Raw genomic sequence first — 18,962 nt, 5'->3', positions numbered from 1 at the left:
AATAATTAAACGGTTATCAGAAAAAGTCAAAAGGAATTTGACATGAGAATATCTCATGATAGATAGTGTTAAAGTTAGCCACAAATAACGTGTCTCTTAATTAACTACTCTAGAGGAATCACCTGCCAAGGCCTGTCGGTGAAGACTTGGTCTCAACCCCCTCTCCACTTGTGATGCCATGGTGTGGTCAGAGCCACCATCTCATAATTCTCATGTGAGACAGGGGGCTCGAAAAGTCTTTGTTTGGAAGGCCACTTGCTTAGACTATGTGGTCTCTGACTTCTACCCTCCTAAGTCTTCAAGACTTGGTCCAAAGACGATGCCGCTCATGCAAAAGCACAGCTATTAACTCTGCTAATCCCAGTTCGCCACTCTAGTCCTGCCCTCCAGGCCAGCTGAGCTAAAACAAGCCAGCAAAAAACTAAATAAAGATTTTTCCATATGTCAACAAAGGTGGCAAAAAACAAAAGAAGACAAGGACAGAAAAAATTCAGCCAAATGGGAAAGAACCCTGAGAGAAAAACCAACCAGTGATGGCTGAGAGAACTCAACTCTTTTATGTTCACAACTGTGAACATTCATAGATGAGTATTCATAAAATAAATTTTAAAAATAAAAATTTAAAAAGCATTCAAATAAATGAAGTGAAAATATGCTCTTAATAAATAAGTCTGCATTAATAAAAGCAAGTGGCTGGAAAGAATCCTGTGTCAGCTCTGATATACAACTGTTATACCGCAGACAGCTTGAATTACTTTGCTAAAGATATTTTTTAATAAGATGCCCATTGGTCTGATTCTGGTGCTGTTGGAAAATAGCATAGACAAGAGTTGTATATATATATCAGTATAAGCCAATGGTTTATCAAATCATTTAACAGCAACATGTTTTTGTGCAATGTTACAAATATGGTGAAAACAATAGTATAGATGAGAACTTCTTTTATCTATCAATAAGCAATATAAAAAGACAAACCACACAGTATCTACTGTCCTGTCTCATGGAAACCCCCTAAGAATACATTGAGTTAGAGACTATTTATTGAACATCCAGCAACTATTCTATGCAACCAATCATGGTTTTGAAATTAAGAAGTCTTTTTTCTCCACTTCAATAACGTAAACTTCATAAAGAATCAGAAAATCTTAATCTATGGACAAATTGATTTGAGCCAAAATTTAGAGCATTTTATACCCAGCCATTTTTATTTTAAGGTTTCATCTTTTGTTGCAATCAGAAAGAAGTTGTTGTACATTGTTTGGGATTTGGATGTTATTACAATACTTCTATTGGCAATTTCAATTTTTTCTTTAATATTTTTTCTTTTTTATCTTGTATTTAAAGCTCTACTTTTCACTTTTTTTCACCAGTCATAAGTTTCTTTCGAGTCATATTGAGATTTTATTGACATATAACATACGTAAGTTTAAGGTGTGCACTGTGATGATTTGATATACCTATATGTTGCAAAATGAATACCCAATAAGGTTAGTTAACACCTCCATCCTCTCACATAATTACCATTCCGTGTGTGTGTGGTGATAACATTTAAAATCTACTCTCTTAACTTTCGAGTTTATAATAGAGTATTGTTAATTATAGTCACCATGCTGTACATTAGATCCCCGGGGTTTATTCAACTTAGAGGTGGGAGTTTGTACCCTTTAACCAACATCTTCCCATTTCCCCCATCCCTCCAACCCTGGTAACCACCATTCTATTGCCTGTTTATATGATTTTGGCTTTTTAAGACTCCACATATAGGTGAGTGCATACAATGTTTGTCTTTCTCTGTCTGGCTTTTTTCATCTTGTGTAATGCCCTCAAGTTGCATCCACGTTGTTGCAAAAGGCAGGATTCCCTTCTTTTCTATGGCTGAGTAGTATTTCAGTAGTATACATACACCACAATTTCTTCATCCATTCATCTGTTGATGGACACTTAGTACTTTCCACTTTCTTGTGGGATTCGGTGACTGAGAATGATTCATTCTGACAAGAAGTTTGAGTAACAAGGAGAATCTGAGTTGGCACCAACACCCCAGTGCAAATAGATTAACAGCAGCCATATCTACCCACAGTGGACTCAGCCCGGGCTGCTCCCTATCTGTCTATGATGTCTTAGAAGTCAAGTTCCATGGAGGCTTTAACACACTGTCTTCTCTGCAGTCACATTCCCATTCAAAGTGTGTATCAAGCACATTAATGCTCTTTTCCCCGTGCTTGGTCCAATTAGACAGTGTTGCTCCAAACAATAAATGCTCATAAAAATGAGAAACATATTATATAGGAAGGTTATTATTGCCCTGTGGCCTAGAAATTAGATTGGTCCACACATGTTTCCAACAGAATCTTTAATTAAGATGCCTTTCTTATCAATGTGCTTTAGCAATTACTTGTATTGATGATGGGCCATTATTTTCCTGGCAAGGTAATAGCGAATCTCACTGGGGTGTCTTCACAAGTCACTTCCAGAATACTTTCTGCCTTTTGATTCTTTTTCTGTGACAAATTTACCTAAATGACTTGGTACTTATCAACTCCTTTCTTAAATAAGAATGAATTGGAGCGTACACTTGAAAAATATTTGAGGATAAATGTAGTTGGGCTAAAGACTTCTATTCCTTAAGAACTCAGTAGAGACATTCATTCATCCATTCATTCAGTCATTCAGCAGAAAAATGCTGAGGGCCTAATAAACATCAGTCATGGTGCTCGGATGTTGATGATAAGATTGTTGGTCTGCCGATGTTAAACTTCCACGTTAAGGTGACAGATATGGGCCTGCTTGCATGGGACCCAGCCTGAGACTAAAAAATAATAATGAAAAGAACTCATTTTTAGTGGAGGCACTAAGCAGTTGAGGGTCTGGCTGAGTCACCATGGCAAGAGACAAGGGCCCAGGCATGTACAAGTGAGGTCTACCAAGGAGGTCTGAGCCTGAAGTACAGGAGCTGTTGCTGTCTCGCAGGAGTATCCGTAGCACCAAGGGTGCTCCCATTCTACCAAATCAGCACGAGGAGACCACTGTGCTCAAGCTGTGCCAATACAGAGAAAAGAACCCAAAGCCTACCAGGAGCAGCTCTCAGCAGTAGATACCAGCAGGATGGAACCAGCTACCCCTCAGAGGTCATTATCCCAGCAAAAGCGTAAGATGACCAAACAAAGTCCTGAGAATGTATTTCCTCACCACCATGAGAAGGTCGTAAGTCCCTGTCCCACAACCACCTACCTGTTCTGTTCGGGGTAAAATGGTTTGGTTTCTGAGGACTGGAGAAGAGTTTGAAAAAAAACACCATCTCCGTTAGACCACGTTACGTAACGAAAATGTCCAGATTAGGGATTCGTTAATGATAACCCCCCAAAACTGATACTTGGTAGGTGGGCACTCATGAGAAAGATCATATAAGTAACAGGGAAATGTTAAAAGCTGTGTTTCCTTTGCACTCAAGATGAAAGTCAGTCTGAGTGTTTTGGTGACCCGACTCCCTTCGCCTTTTGTACCCCCAGCAGCTGTGAAAGCAAATCTCTCTTGCCTTGAAAATGTGTAGGTATAGGAAAGCAGGATGTCCCATACCCAGTGCTCTGGGGGCAGCCAAATAGAGGAGTCTCTCTCTGCTTAACTTCCAAACCTCTTCCACAATTTACTTACATTATTTTTCATTTTTATTTTGCACACGTGTTGAAGGTTGCTGCCTCGTGAAGAATTGACTAAACAAGTTTTAAAATATTGTCTCTTGCCCCGTTCACACCAGCACCCATGGGACTGTAGACTCTTTTCCTCTGACATTTGAAAGCATTAAAACAGCTCCGGGGCTGAAGGAAACGTTTTCCCTGTAATCTCTGAAAAGTGTAGTTGCCAAGGAGACAGAGGCCATAGAGACCAGGTAAGAAAGCTTCTGCAGTATACTCACTTGGTTATTCAGTATAGAGGCAGGAAAGCAAGGGATGATTGGAGGGAAGAAACAGGGTTTCCCAGCATCTTATACCTAGAGTCTCTTTTTTTATGTAATCAGAGGAAACTCAAGCTTCAAAAATGGTAACGTTTTTTGAAAACATTGCAATTTAGTCTCTGTGCCACCTTGATTTAGTATCACCAGGTTGAAATGCAAACACCATCCTCAGAACAGCTACTTTCCAGAGAAGAAGGGGTCTGAGAGGAGCAAGTTTTATATGATGAGAGGATAAATGACAGCCACCCAGCAAGACACTCTACTTTCAAGGAAGGACATAAAATCATCTCTCTATAGTGGAGCTAGGAAAGACGTGAAGTGAATACAATTCTGAGATTTAAAAAAAAAGAGGTTGATGGGTAGATGGAACAAAAATATGAGAACAGTTCAAGTTTTTCAAAGTACATCCACCAAATCTCACGTGTACTTACTGAGTGGCTTCTGCTTGCTCATGTTCTTTTCATTCTACCATCAAAGAGTCGGTCAGAGTACGTGAAGGTGCAGGAAATCCCCTCAGAAAGCACCACAGGCTGTTCCTAGCTGACTTCTTTCTGATATTAGAGGGAGAAAAAAGAGGGTTGCAAAGGAGCTGAGAGAAGATTCACTATCAGGCAACATTCTCAATTCGCCTAAATTTGACCATACTTTAATATGGGATGAACAAGACTGGATCTTTTGTCAAATGAATTCTAAATTGGGGCAAAGAAATTGATAGAATATTGCATATTCTGACAGGTGGTTTTCTATATCAACCAGTAACAGAGCCCTACTATTTTACCCTGTACAACTGAACTTAGCACATCAAGGTTTGAAGGCAGGAAAGACTCCTCGTCTTATCTGGCCTGCTTGAAATGCTTTCTCCTGACACAGTGAGTATTTTAAATTCAAGAAAACCGAAATGCCAGGACTTCCCTGGCAGTCCAGTGGTTAAGACTTCGCCTTCCAATGCAGGGGGTGAGGGTTCGATCCCTGGTCGGGGAGCGAAGATCCTACATGCCTTGCAGCCAAAAAACCAAAACCATTTTTAAAAAGAAGCAATATTGTAACAAATTCAATAAAGACTTTAAAAAATGGTCCACATCAAAAAGAAAAAAATCTTAAAAAAAAAAAAGAAAGAAAACCAAAATGCCGAACTCACAAGAAAGGAGAATTCTACCTCCTGGCCATAAATTCATCGAACCAGAAGCCAGAAATGGTTGTCTTCATAACATACAGCCTTTTGTCCTTTTCTTTTCTTTTGAGTCCAAACTTTCTTAACTGATTAGCAAAGAATCATTCTAATAATTAGCTCATGAGGAATTCTGCGGTCATGCGACTATACCTATCAGAAGAACAAAATTTACTGAATACGAATTTCAGTCCCTTTTTAAGATAAAAATCCAGCCACAATTCATAGGCATGCCATTACCTTTTTTTTTCTTTCTTTCTTTCTTTTTGGCCACACCATGCAGCATGCAGAATCTTAGCTCCCTGACCAGGGAGCGAACCCGTGTCCCCTGAATTGGGAGCGCAGAGTCTTAACCACTGGACTGCCAGGGAAGTCCCAGAATGCCATTATTATTTTTTTAAATTTATTTTATTTATTTATATTTGGCTGCGTTTGGTCTTTGTTGCTGTGCGTGAACTTTCTCTAGTTGTGGTGAGCAGGGGCTACTCTTCATTGTCGTGCACGGGCTTCTCATTGTGGTGGCTTCTCTTGTTGCAGAGCACAGGCTCTAGGAACGCAGGCTTCAGTAGTTATGGCACACTGGCTCAGTAGTTGTAGCTCATGGGCTTAGTTGCTCTGCGGCCTGTGGGATCTTCCTGCACCAGGGCTCAAACCTGTGTCCCCTGTATTGGCAGGCAGATTCTTAACCACTGTGCTACCATTATTTTTAAATCAAACTGTTAAGCAGTAGAACCTGTAGTTGATATAATATATATTTTCTTGCCTATATTGCCCTCATAATTATTTATTCAATTAGAGTTCCAAAAGACATGGGTTTTGGGTTCCAAGGCTACAGTTGGTTTTCCTGAAAATCTGTGCACACAAGGGAATTATGAGTACAGTGGACACAAGGAAATCCTTGGATTTTTTTCTAGCAAGAATTAATGAAGCAGCAATAGGAAATAAGATTATACACATAGTAGACACTTAATTAAATCAATTAAGTAATGAGTAATTGATAAATATATATAAAAACAAGGCAGTTTTCCACCATGTGATTTTAGCTATTATATCACAAGGTTGTTTTGAAATTTTTTTAATGTATTAAATTTTTTAAAGAATTTTATCCTATATCATTAGCCTAGAAAATATCAATATGCTTTTTCCATGAGATAAATATGAAAACAGCCATGTTTATTCCAATTCCTATAGGTAAAGAGCCACATGAAGAAGGTAAAATGACCCATAAAAGGCCATGGAAAGACTAAAATAATGACAATATTTTATACTTTGTATTAGGAATTAACATGGAGTAATATTTTTCCAATAGAATAATTCCAGAAGCAAAAGTTTTGGGTTAAGTGGGTAACTGAAACAATTTTAACATTTTGACTTCTGACCTCTGACTCTCCTGAAGGCTCTGTGGTCAGAGAAATTTAGACTTTTTTGCCCAAGATGCTGGCCCAATATAAGTGTTCCCATAATGTCAGGAATCCTTTTTACACAACATTCCCTTTCCCTCATATAGATCAGAATTTTTCAATTAAACTCCTATTTAATTTATCTCTTCCCTTTAGAATACTAAACGGGATATTGTTTTCTGATTCTTCTTAATTGTTCTCCTTTTTCTGATCCAAATCAATTGGAACATCATAACAGTTTCAAAATTAATTACACAATTTCCCCTCTGCTTGGATAGGTATGTAGGCATCTCAGAGTGTGATGACTGCATTCACGTTACTAATTACTCACAAAATCCTTTAATGTCTGTGTGTCTGCACTGGCCCAAGTGAAACAGCCCACCTTTAGTTGGGAGTTGCTTTGTTTAGAAAAAAAAAAAAACCACGGTGGAAAGGCATTGAACAGAATCTACTCCACCTTTTGCCTTACCGGCTCAATTTGTGCTTTTTTTTTTTTTTTAATTCTACTTTGCATAAAGAGAAGCCAAACATTTGACTCTAGAGACCAATTTTTTTCTGGAAGGGAATGCTGAACTGTTTCCATCCAATTAGGGAGGTAAGACCTGCCTTTCAATAGCCCTAAGATCTATAATGAGGGGAATCTAGAGTCACTGGAAATTACTCCAAAAGCCCCTCTTCATTGTTTCACTTTTTTTCCCTTGCATGAAGTGCAAAATCCATGAAAAATGAACTTTAAAGAGAAAACATTTTAGTGCATTTGGATCAATTTGAAATTTTTTGTTGATTTGTTTGTGTGAGACAGAACGTGGTTATCTAATAAACAAAGGAGAAAGAATATTTTGAGAAGTATTTTAGAGACAACAAGTCATTCTTTTTCATTGTCCCTAAAGTAAGTATCAAAGGGCTGCCTCAGAAGGCTGGACAGCTTGTACCCCTACACAAGTCCAGTGGGAACTGTATACAGAGGTCTGTACACACAAGTCACTCTGTGGGGTTGTGCAACATGTAGCATGGTGCACAGATATTTGTCCAAATGAGGTTTGGGGGTGTTTTTTAATTTTTTTTCATGAGGACTTTATTATTTTAAGATGAGTCAAAAATTAATCCCCCCCAAGGGGAAAATTATTCTTTGTAGCCCCCATACTATCTAGTTCTAGGTACTCTAGATAGTATAAATATAAATATTTGTTGAAAGAATAAATGATTGAGATATCATATCTTTTGTTTTCCTCTTTTTAGACTTTTTCCCAACTCCTGCAATCATTTTCTAACAAAGCACCTGAACATAAAATGTAGTGAGAGAAAGTAATAAAATTAGAAGACATTTTTGCAAGAGGCAATGTGGTAGGACTCCTCATTTTGAAATCTGGATTCTCTTTCTCAGTTGAAAGTCCTTTTTTGGGTGGAGGGGAAGAAGAGTCCTTGGCAAACTAGAGCACATGGTATTGATCAGTTGTTGACTAATTATAAATTTAGTTAAGTCCCAAAGAACTCCCAAGCCAACCGGAAGGGTTATTTTAGTCTTCAAACAAATCCCTACCCCACTATCACCTTATGCTCAAACCAGAAGCTCTATAATGTTCCTCTGGTGCTATCAGCTCATTAATGCCTAATTTTCCAGTAACTAGGACATCATTTTCCAATTCCAATCAAGATGAGGTTTTAAGTGTAAATATGCTTCAGAAAAGCAACATGGATTTATGTTTATACTTCCAATAGCTGATAGTAGATTGTTCCCTAAGAATCTTGCATAAAAGATAAGAGGGAGAGAAATTAAGGCAATAGGTGCCTGATATGAGGGGATGGATGGATGAAAAGAAGGAAAGAGAAGATTCAGAAAAAAAAAAAGAGTCTAGAACATTAAAAATAGACTTTCTTTGCAGAGTGTATTTTGCCTGCATTCAGTCTTTGTATCACAGAACGAACTCAAACCTGAAATAAGGCCACACACACACCAAGAAAAAAATAAATAAAATAAACAAGTTTAATTAGGAATGAACCATTGGTATTCTACTTCTGCCAAGTATTTGGGTGGTTTCCCATAGTACACAGCTGTATCATTGCTATGAAATTGCTAAGTGTAGAAGGAAACTACCATTATCCATCCCACAATAATACACTCCTTTACAATTCTCCCAAAATGGGTACAAATGTCCTTTGAGTGTAATAACCTTCTCGTTCTTCATCAGACCTATAATTCTTCAGCCTCCAAAATAAATATTTGTGCTCACTCCTGAAGCTTAGTGCTCAGCCCAAGAAAAGAATTAATTAAAACTAGCCCAATAGATTGTCAATGAACAATACAGTTCATAAACCTGGGATAGAAAATCTAATTGTAACAACAGATGGCTGAGTTATAAAACTTTGTTTTTGTCATCATCTTAAACTTATATTTTGGACAATGATTGAGGAAAGTCAACAAAACGAACAGTAATTGAAAGCTTTCACCTACTCAAAAGGACTTTCCAGTTTTACCTCTATATATTTTAAATGACTATGTTATAGTTCATGCTACAAATCACAGGGGTTCAATATCTGCCAGAACCACTGATTATTCCTCTGAGCCATGCAATCTTGAGAACCCATGATTAGGAGACGAGGGGAAGATGGCGTAAGAGTAAGACGCAGAGATCACCTTCCTCCCCACAGATACACCAGAAATACATCTACACGTGGAACAACTCCTACAGAACACTTACTGAACGCTGAGAAGACCTCAGACCTCCCAAAAGGCAAGAAACTCCCCACGTACCTGGGTAGGGCAAAAGAAAAAAGAAAAAACAGAGACAAAATGATAGGGGTGGGACCTGCACCCATGGGACGGAGCTGTGAAGGAGGAAAGGTTTCCACACACTAGGAAGCCGCTTAGTGGGCGGAGACTGTGGGCGGCAGAGGGCGGGAGCTTCAGATCCGCGGAAGAGATCACAGCAACAGGGGTGTGGAGGGCAAAGTGGAGAGATTTCCGCACAGAGGATCAGGGCCGACCGGCACTCACCAGACCGAGAGGCTTGTCTGCTCACCTGCTGGGCCGGGCATGGCTGGGAGCTGAGGCTCTGGCTTCGGTCAGAGCGCAGGGAGAGGACTGGGGTTGGTGGCATGAACACAGCCTGCAGGGGGCTAGTGCGCCACAGATGGCTGGGAGGGAGTCCAGGGAAAAGTCTGGAACTGCCGAAGAGGCAAGAGACTTTTTCTTGCCTCTTTGTTTCCTCGTGCGAGGGGAGAGGGGATTAAGAGCACTGCTTAAAGGAGCTCCAGAGACGGGCGCGAGCCGCCGCTAAAAGCACGTTCCCCAGAGACGGGCATGAGATGCTAAGGCTGCTGCTGCCGCCACCAAGAAGCCTGTGTGTGAGCACAGGTCACTATCCACACCCCCCTTACGGGGAGGCTGTGCAGCCCGCCACTGCCGGGGTCCCGGGCTGGTGCAACGTCCCGCCGGCCTCTGCCGCCACAGGCTCGCCCCGCACTTCGTACCCCTACCTCCCCCTAGCCTGAGTGAGCCAGAGCCCCTGAATCAGCGGCTCCTTTAACTCCGTCCTGTCTGAGCGAAGAGCAGACACCCTCCGGTGACCTACACGCAGAGGCGGGGCCAAATCCAAAGCTGAGCCCCTGGGAGCTGTGAGAACAAAGAAGAGGAAGAGAAATCTCTCTCAGCAGCCTCAGAAGCAGCGGATTAAAGCTCCACAATCAACTTGATATACCCTGCATCTGTGGAATACATGAATAGACAACGAATCATCCCTAATTGAGGAGGTGGACGTTGAGAGCAAGATTTATGATTTTTTCCCCTTTTCCTCTTTTTGTGAGTGTGTATGTGTATGCTTCTGTGTGAGATTTTGTCTGTATAGCTTTGCTTCCACCATTTGTCCGAGGGTTCTATCCGTTCATTTTGTTTTTGTTTTTTGCTTAATATTTTTTATTTTAATAACTTTATTTTATTTTATCTTACTTTATTTTATCTTCTTTCTTTCTTCCTTCCTTCCTTCCTTCCTTCCTTCCTTCCTTTCTTTCTTTCTTTCTTTCTTTCTTTCTTTCTTTCTTTCTTTCTTTCTTTCTTTCTACTTTTTCTACCTTTTACTCTGAGCCGTGTGGACGAAAGACTCTTGATGCTGCAGCCAGGAGACAGTGCTGTGCCTCTGAGGTGGGAGAGCCAACTTCAGGACACTGGTCCACAAGAGACCTCCCAGCTCCACATAATATCAAATGGCAAAAATCTCCCAGAGATCTCCATCTCAATGCCAGCACCCAGCTTCACTCAACAACCAGCAAGCTACAGTGCTGGACCCTACGCCAAACAACTAGCAAGACAGGAACACAACATGACCCATTAACAGAGAGGCTGACTAAAATCATAATAAGTCCACAGACACCCCAAAACACACCACCAGACATGGACCTGCCCACCAGCAAGACAACATCCAGCCTCATCCATCAGAACACAGGCACTAGTCCCCTCCACCAGGAAGCCTACACAACCCACTGAACCAACTTTAGCCACTGGGGACAGACACCAAAAACAATGGGAACTATGAACCTGCAGCCTACAAAAAGGAGACCCCAAACACAGTAAGATAAGCAAAATGAGAAGACAGAAAAACACATAGCAGATGAAGGAGCAAGATAAAAACCCACCAGATCTAGCAAACTAAGAGGAAATGGGCAGTCTACCTGAAAAAGAATTCCGAATAATGAGAGTAAAGATGATTCAAAATCTTGGAAATAGAATAGACAAAATGCAAGAAACATTTAACAAGGACCTAGAAGAAATAAAGATGAAACAAGCAATGATGAACAACAAAATAAATGAAATTAAAAATACTCTAGATGGGATCAATAGCAGAATAACTGAGGCAGAAGAACGGATAAGTGACCCAGAAGGTAAAATAGTGGAAATAACTACTGCAGAGCAGAATAAAGAAAAAAGAATGAAAAGAACTGAGGACAGTCTCAGAGACCTCTGGGACAACATTAAACACACCAACATTTGAATTATAGGGGTTCCAGAAGAAGAGAAAAAGAAAAGGACTGAGAAAATATTTGAAGAGATTATAGTTGAAAACTTCCCTAATATGGGAAAGGAAATAGTTAATCAAGTCCAGGAAGCACAGAGAGTCCTATATAGGATAAATCAGAGGAGAAATACACCAAGACACATATTAATCAAACTGTCAAAAATTAAATACAAAGAAAGCATATTAAAAGCAACAAGGGAAAAACAACAAAAAACACACAAGGGAATCCCCATAAGGTTAACAGCACATCTTTCAGCAGAAACTCTGCAAGCCAGAAGGGAGTGGCAGGACATATTTAAAGTGATGAAGGAGAAAAACCTACAACCAATATTACTCTACCCAGCAAGGATCTCATTCAGATTTATGGAGAAATTAAAACCTTTACAGACAAGCAAAAGCTGAGAGTTCAGTACCACCAAACCAGCTTTACAACAAATGTTAAAGGAACTTCTCTAGGCAAGAAACATAAGAGAAGGAAAAGACCTACAATAATGAACCCAAAACAATTAAGAAAATGGGAATAGGAATATACATATCGATAATTACCTTAAATGTAAATGGACTAAATGCTCCCTCCAAAAGACACAGACTGGCTGAATGGATACAAAAACAAGACCCATATATATGCTGTCTACAAGAGACCCACTTCAGACCTAGAGACACATACAGACTGAAAGTAAGGGGATGGAAAAAGATATTCCACGCAAATGGAAACCAAAAGAAAGCTGGAGTAGCAATTCTCATATCAGACAAAATAGACTTTAAAATAAAGACTATTAGAAGAGACAAAGAAGGACACTACATAATGATCAAGGGATCAATCCAAGAAGAAGATATAACAATTGTAAATATGTATGCACCCAACATAGGAGCACCTCAATACATAAGGCAAATACTAACAGCCATAAAAGGGGAAATTGACAACAACACATGCATAGTAGGGGACTTTAACACTCCACTTTCACCAATGGACTGATCATCTAAAATGAAAATACATAAGGAAACACAAGCTTTAAATGATACATTAAACAAGATGGACTTAATTGATATTTATAGGACATTCCATCCGAAAACAACAGAATAAACATTTTTCTCAAGTGCTCATGGAAAATTCTCCAGGATAGATCATATCTTGGGTCACAAATCAAGCCTTGGTAAATTTAAGAAAATTGAAATTGTATCAAGTATCTTTTCCAACCACAATGCTATGAGACTAGATATCAATTACAGGAAAAGATCTGTAAAAAAATACAAACACATGGAGGCAAAACAATACAATACAAAATAACGAAGTGATCACTGAAGAAATCAAAGATGAAATAAAAAAATACCTAGAAACAAATAACAATGGAGACACAGCAACCCAAAACCTATGGGATGCAGCAAAAGCATTTCTAAGAGGGAAGTTTATAGCAATACAATCCTACCTTAAGAAACAGGAAACACCTCAAGTAAACGACCTAACCTTGCACCTAAAGCAATTAGAGAAAGAAGAACAAAAAAAACCCAAAGTTAGCAGAAGGAAATAAATCATAAAAATCATATCAGAAATAAATGAAAAAGAAATGAAGGAAATGATAGCAAAGATCAATAAAACTAAAAGCTGGTTCTTTGAGAAGATAAACAAAATTGATAAACCATTAGCCAGACTCATCAAGAAAAAAAGGGAGAAGATTCAATAGAATTAGAAATGAAAAAGGAGAAGTAACAACTGACACTGCAGAAACACAAAAGATCATGAGAGATTACTACAAGCAACTCTATGCCAATAAAATGGACAACCTGGAAGAAATGGACAAATTCTTAGAAATGCACAACCTGCCAAGACTGAATCATAGAAAATATGAACAGACCAATCACAAGCACTGAAATTGAAACCATGATTAAAAATCTTCCAACAAACAAAAGCCCAGGATCAGATGGCTTCACAGGCGAATTTTATCCAACATTTAGAGAACTCAAACTCTTCTAAAATATAGCAGAGGGAGGAACACTCCCCAACTCATTCTACGAGGCCACCATCACCCTGATACCAAAACTAGACAAGGATGTCACAAAGAAAGAAAGCTACAGGCCAATATCACTGATGAACATATATGCAAAAATCCTCAATAAAATACTAGCAAACATAATCCAACAGCACATTAAAAGGATCATGCACCATGATCAAGTGGGGTTTATTCCAGGAATGCAAGGATTCTTCAATATACGCAATTCAATCAACGTGATACACCATATTAACAAAATGAAGGAGAAAAACCATATGATCATCTCAATAGATGAAGAGAAAGCTTTTGAAAAAATTCAACACCAATTTATGATAAAAAAAAAACCCTGCAGAAAGTAGGCATTGAGGGAACTTTCCTCTACATAATAAAGGCCATATATGACGAACCCACAGCCAACGTCGTCCTCAATGGTGAAAAACTGAAAACATTTCCATTAAGATCAGGAACAAGACAAGGTTGCCCACTCTCACCACTCTTATTCAACATAGTTTTGGAAGTTTTAGCCACAGCAATCAGAGAAGAAAAGGAAATAAAAGGAATCTAACTCATAAAAGAAGAAGTAAAGCAGTCACTGTTTGCAGATGACATGATACTATACATAGAGAATCTTAAAAATGCTACCAGAAAACTACTAGAGATAATCAATGAATTTGGTCAAGTAGCAGGATACAAAATTAATGCCCAGAAATCTCTGGTATTCCTATACACTAATGATGAAAAATCTGAAAGGGAAATCAAGAAAACACTCCCATTTACCATTGCAACAAAAAGAATAAAATATCTAGGAATAAACCTACCTAAGGAGACAAAAGACCTATATGCAGAAAATTATAAGGCACTGATGAAAGCAATTAAAGATGATACAAATAGATGGAGAGATATACCATGTTCTTGGATTGGAAGAATCAACATGGTGAAAATGACTCTACTACCCAAAGCAATCTACAGATTCAAAGCATTCCCTATCAAACTACCACTGGCATTTTTCACAGAGCTAGAACAAAAAATTTCACAATTTGTATGGAAACACAAAAGTCTCCGAATAGCCAAAACAATCTTGAGAACGAAAAATGGAGCTGGAGGAATCAGGCTCCCTGACTTCAGACTATACTACAAAGCTACAGTAATCAAGACAGTATGGTACTGGCACAAAAAACAGAAAGATGGATCAATGGAACAGGTTAGAAAGCCCAGAGATAAACCCATGCACATATGGTCACCTTATCTTTGATAAAGGAGGCAGGAATACAGTGGAGAAAGGACAGCTTCTTCAATAAGTGGTGCTGGGAAAACTGGACAAGTACATGTAAAAGTATGAGATTTGTCACTCCCTAACACCATACACAAAAATAAGCTCAAAATGGATTAAAGACCTAAATGTAAGGCCAGAAACTATCAAACTCTTAGCAGAAAACATAGGCAGAACACTCTATGACATAAATCACAGCAAGATCCTTTTTGACCCACCTCCTAGAGAAATGGAAATAAAAACAATAATAAACAAATGGGACCTAATGAAACTTCAAAGCTTTTGCACAGCAAAGGAAACCATAATCAAGACCAAAAGACAACCCTCAGAATGGGAGAAAATATTTGCAAATGAAGCAACTGACAAAGGCTAATCTCCAAAATTTATAAGCAGCTCTTGCAGCTCAATAACAAAAAAACAAACAACCCAATCCAAAAATGGGCAGAAGACCTAAATAGACATTTCTCCAAAGAAGATATACATACTGCCAACAAACACATGAAAGAATGCTCAACATCATTAATCATTAGAGAAATGCAAATCAAAACTACAATGAGATATCATCTCACACCTGTCAGAATGGCCATCATCAAAAAACCTAGAAACAGTAAATGCTGGAGAGGGTGTGGAGAAAAGGGAACACTCTTGGACTGCTGGTGGGAATGTGAATTGGTACAGCCACTGTGGAGAACAGTATGGAGGTTCCTTTAAAAACTACAAATAGAACTACCATATGACCCAGCAATCCCACTCCTGGGCATATACCCTGAGAAAACCATAATTCAAAAAGAGTCATGTACCAAAATGTTCATTGCAGCTCTATTTACAATAACCTGGAGATGGAAACAACCTAAGTGTCCATCATCGGATGAATGGATAAAGAAAATGTGGCACATATATACAATGGAATATTACTCAGCCATAAAAAGAAACAAAATTGAGCTATTTGTAATGAGGTGGATGGACCTAGAGTCTGTCACACAGAGTGAAGTAAGTCAGAAAGAGAAAGACAAATACTGTATGCTAACACATATATATGGAATTTAAGAAAAAATAATATCATGAAGAACCTAGGGGTAAGACAGGAATAAAGACACAGACCTACTAGAGCATGGACTTGAGGATATGGGGAGGGGGAAGGGTGAGCTGTGACAAAGCGAGAGAGTGGCATGGGCATATATACACTACCAAATGTAAAGTAAATAGCTAGTGGGAAGCAGCAGCATAGCACAGGGAGATCAGCTCGGTGCTTTGTGACCATCTAGAGGGGTGGGATAAGGAGGGTGGGAGGGAGGGAGATGCAAGAGAGAAGAGATATGGGAACATACGTGTATGTATAACTGATTCACTTTGTTATAAAGTACAAACTAACACACCATTGTAAAGCAATTATACTCCAATAAAGATGTAAAAAAATAAATAAAAGATCCCATGACTAGAATAGACCCCCTAATAAAAGTGTCTCCTGGTTTCTTCTCTTCCAAGTGTGGTCTATGAACCAGCAACCTGTGCACCACCTGGAAGCTTGTTAAAAATTCAGATTCCCTGGGCCACACCCCATTGATGGTCAATCTAAGTTTTATCAAGAAGGATCAAGAACAGTTAGAAATCAAAGTTGTGCCCAAAAGGGAGTGGAAAAGGAGCAGCTGTCAGGGGAGAGAACATGCAAAGGCCATGGTGGAAATTTTTCAACTCTGAAGTCCTTCAGGGTCTCTCACGTTACTAAGGCTGAGTTCTGAGGTAGGGTCTTGTCTTTTCTATTTGGTTTCATTGTTGTTTTGTTTGTTGGCTTGTTTTTTTAACTTTTTATTTTATATTAGACTACAGTTGATTAACAATGTTGTGTTACTTTCAGGTGTCCAGCCAAGTGATTCAGTTATATATATACATGTATCTATTCTTTTCCAAATTCTTTTCCCATTTGTGTTGTTACCTAATATTAAGCAGAGCTCCCTGTGCTATACAGTAAGTCCTTGTATGGAGTTCCCTGGTGGGCCAGTGGTTAGGACTCCACACTTTCACTGCCGAGGGCACAGGTTTAATCCCTGGTTGTGGAACTAACATCCCACAAGCTGAGCAGTGTGCATGCCCCCCCACCCCCCAAAAAAGTTTGTTTTTATTTAGATAATTTGACCTGCCCCAGCTAGACTTTTGACCCTAGGAGTCAGAGAAGCCTATCACAGGAATCGAAGGAAGGTGAGTTCCGAGGAAGAAAAAATTTAAGTGCTATGACGGAAGCAAAAAGGATTTTCATTAGAAGATTCATGCTGCTTAATAGGTGCTCAATGAATAGTCACTAATATTCCACTTGCCAGCAATAACATTACACTTTCTGAAAGAAAAGAGGCTTAAAAAAAATAGATTTCCATCCATTAAGTATCTACTATGTTCCAAACACTGTACTGGACATTTTTAATTCTTTTTAAAAATTCTATTTATTTGTAAGAAGTGGCCACATTGAATGTTCTTGCCTGTTTGAACTCCACTGTACCACATGCTGTATTCCTTTGACCAGAATGGGGCAGGTCAGCCCCTCAGTGGGGTACCTGGCCTGCCTGCCCCCTTGGCTTTGTCCTGATCACTGCAGCTACATTCTCCATGTTTGTATAACTTCTTATCCGTAACACTCTCCACTTCTAGTGCTGATCTTTTGTATTAAAATAAAATAGCAAATATGCTGAGTGGAGCACACAGTACAAAATGATACTTGTAGTATCAAGCACTTTCCAAAGTGTATAATATTTGCATTAGGTCATCAAATATATTCCCTACTGTGGAAGAGAGCTTTTGTTCTCTGCTTTCCCCTAACATGTTTCATCTCTCACAAGTGAAAATATCCTTATCTCTACTAAGCCATTCTTATGTAATCTTCTCCCTGTATCTGTTACTATTCATAGGGGAAAATAATATCACTCTGTATGAGCAGAGATAAATCCTAAGCAAAACATATTACAACTGCATTTGTCTGGAGCAGTGTTCCCTGTAAACATGGAGGGTGCAAGCCTTCAAATTCCTTCATTGTTTACAGGTCCAAAAGTAGGATTCCTACTAGAATCAGGATGCTCAAAATTGAAAATTAAAAGGCACACTCTGAGTCTAGTTGGATATCTTCCACCATGCTACTTTGAAGAATATATAAAAGAGAAGGGAAAGGCAGGTGGTACATTTTTAACTGGCAGCTGAACATGTGCTTGGCTTAAAGTCAAATGAAATAACATAAGGCTAACTGACTGGTATACTTTTCCCTGATCCCTTTAAATTCCTCTTTCTCAAATTCTTTGTGACATTTAAATATCCTACAAATTAATCAATGTTATGAAACAATGAGATGGTTGTGAATGAAGACAGTTAGCAGCAATAATCATAATAAGATGGCGACCTTTTCCTGAGTATTTAGGATGTTCTTTGACTTTACCTGAATCATCATCCAGTCTCATGAAAACTTTAAGAGATATAATAGTACTCTCATTTTATAGATGAAGAAACTGAGGCTGAGAGAAATGAAATGATTTGCCCAAGGTCCCAGAGATAAATAGAGGGAAGACAAATTCAAACTCAGTTTTGTCTGTTTGTATGTTTGTTTTGCTCCAAAGCCAATGTTCTCTTTACCTTGGTCCCCAATAATCATGTTATCTACAGCCTCTTTCCTTATTTCTATATCTCTATAGAGCGCTCCCTAAAACTTTTTCAGGTTTTCTTGCTGGGAAGAAACGCCAATGAGAATACCACTGGGAAAGGACTCTTTCCGACTCCTCTGTTCACAGGCTGGCTCCCACGTGGCTGGTGCTCAGTCAGTGTTAAGTAATAACAGTTCAAACCCCGTAATGATCAAGCCGGAAGTGCCTCCCTCTTTATACTTTTTAATGACTTCATAAGGTTCTTTTCTGTGAATTGTTTAATCACAAATTTCAGTTAGTGCTATTTCCATGCTCTTTTTCAACTTTTGAATACAGACATTTCTATTTTGCCAAGCTTTTGGAAATGCCAAATTAGAAACAAGCTTATTGTCTTCCACACAACTTTTGCAGTGTGAAGAATGGAAAATGCCACCAGAGTGCCTGCGTGCCTAAGAGGGAAAAAGAAAGGGAAAGAATCCATGTTAAGTCATCTGAAGAACGCCACCTTAGATGAAATGCTTCAAAGGTGGAAAGCCGTTCTTTCCATATTGAAAAACA

This window comes from Leucopleurus acutus, assembly GCF_964270905.1.
Source record: "Leucopleurus acutus genome assembly, chromosome: 5".
NCBI lineage: Eukaryota > Metazoa > Chordata > Mammalia > Artiodactyla > Delphinidae > Leucopleurus > Leucopleurus acutus.
This window is presented reverse-complemented; position numbering follows the sequence as displayed.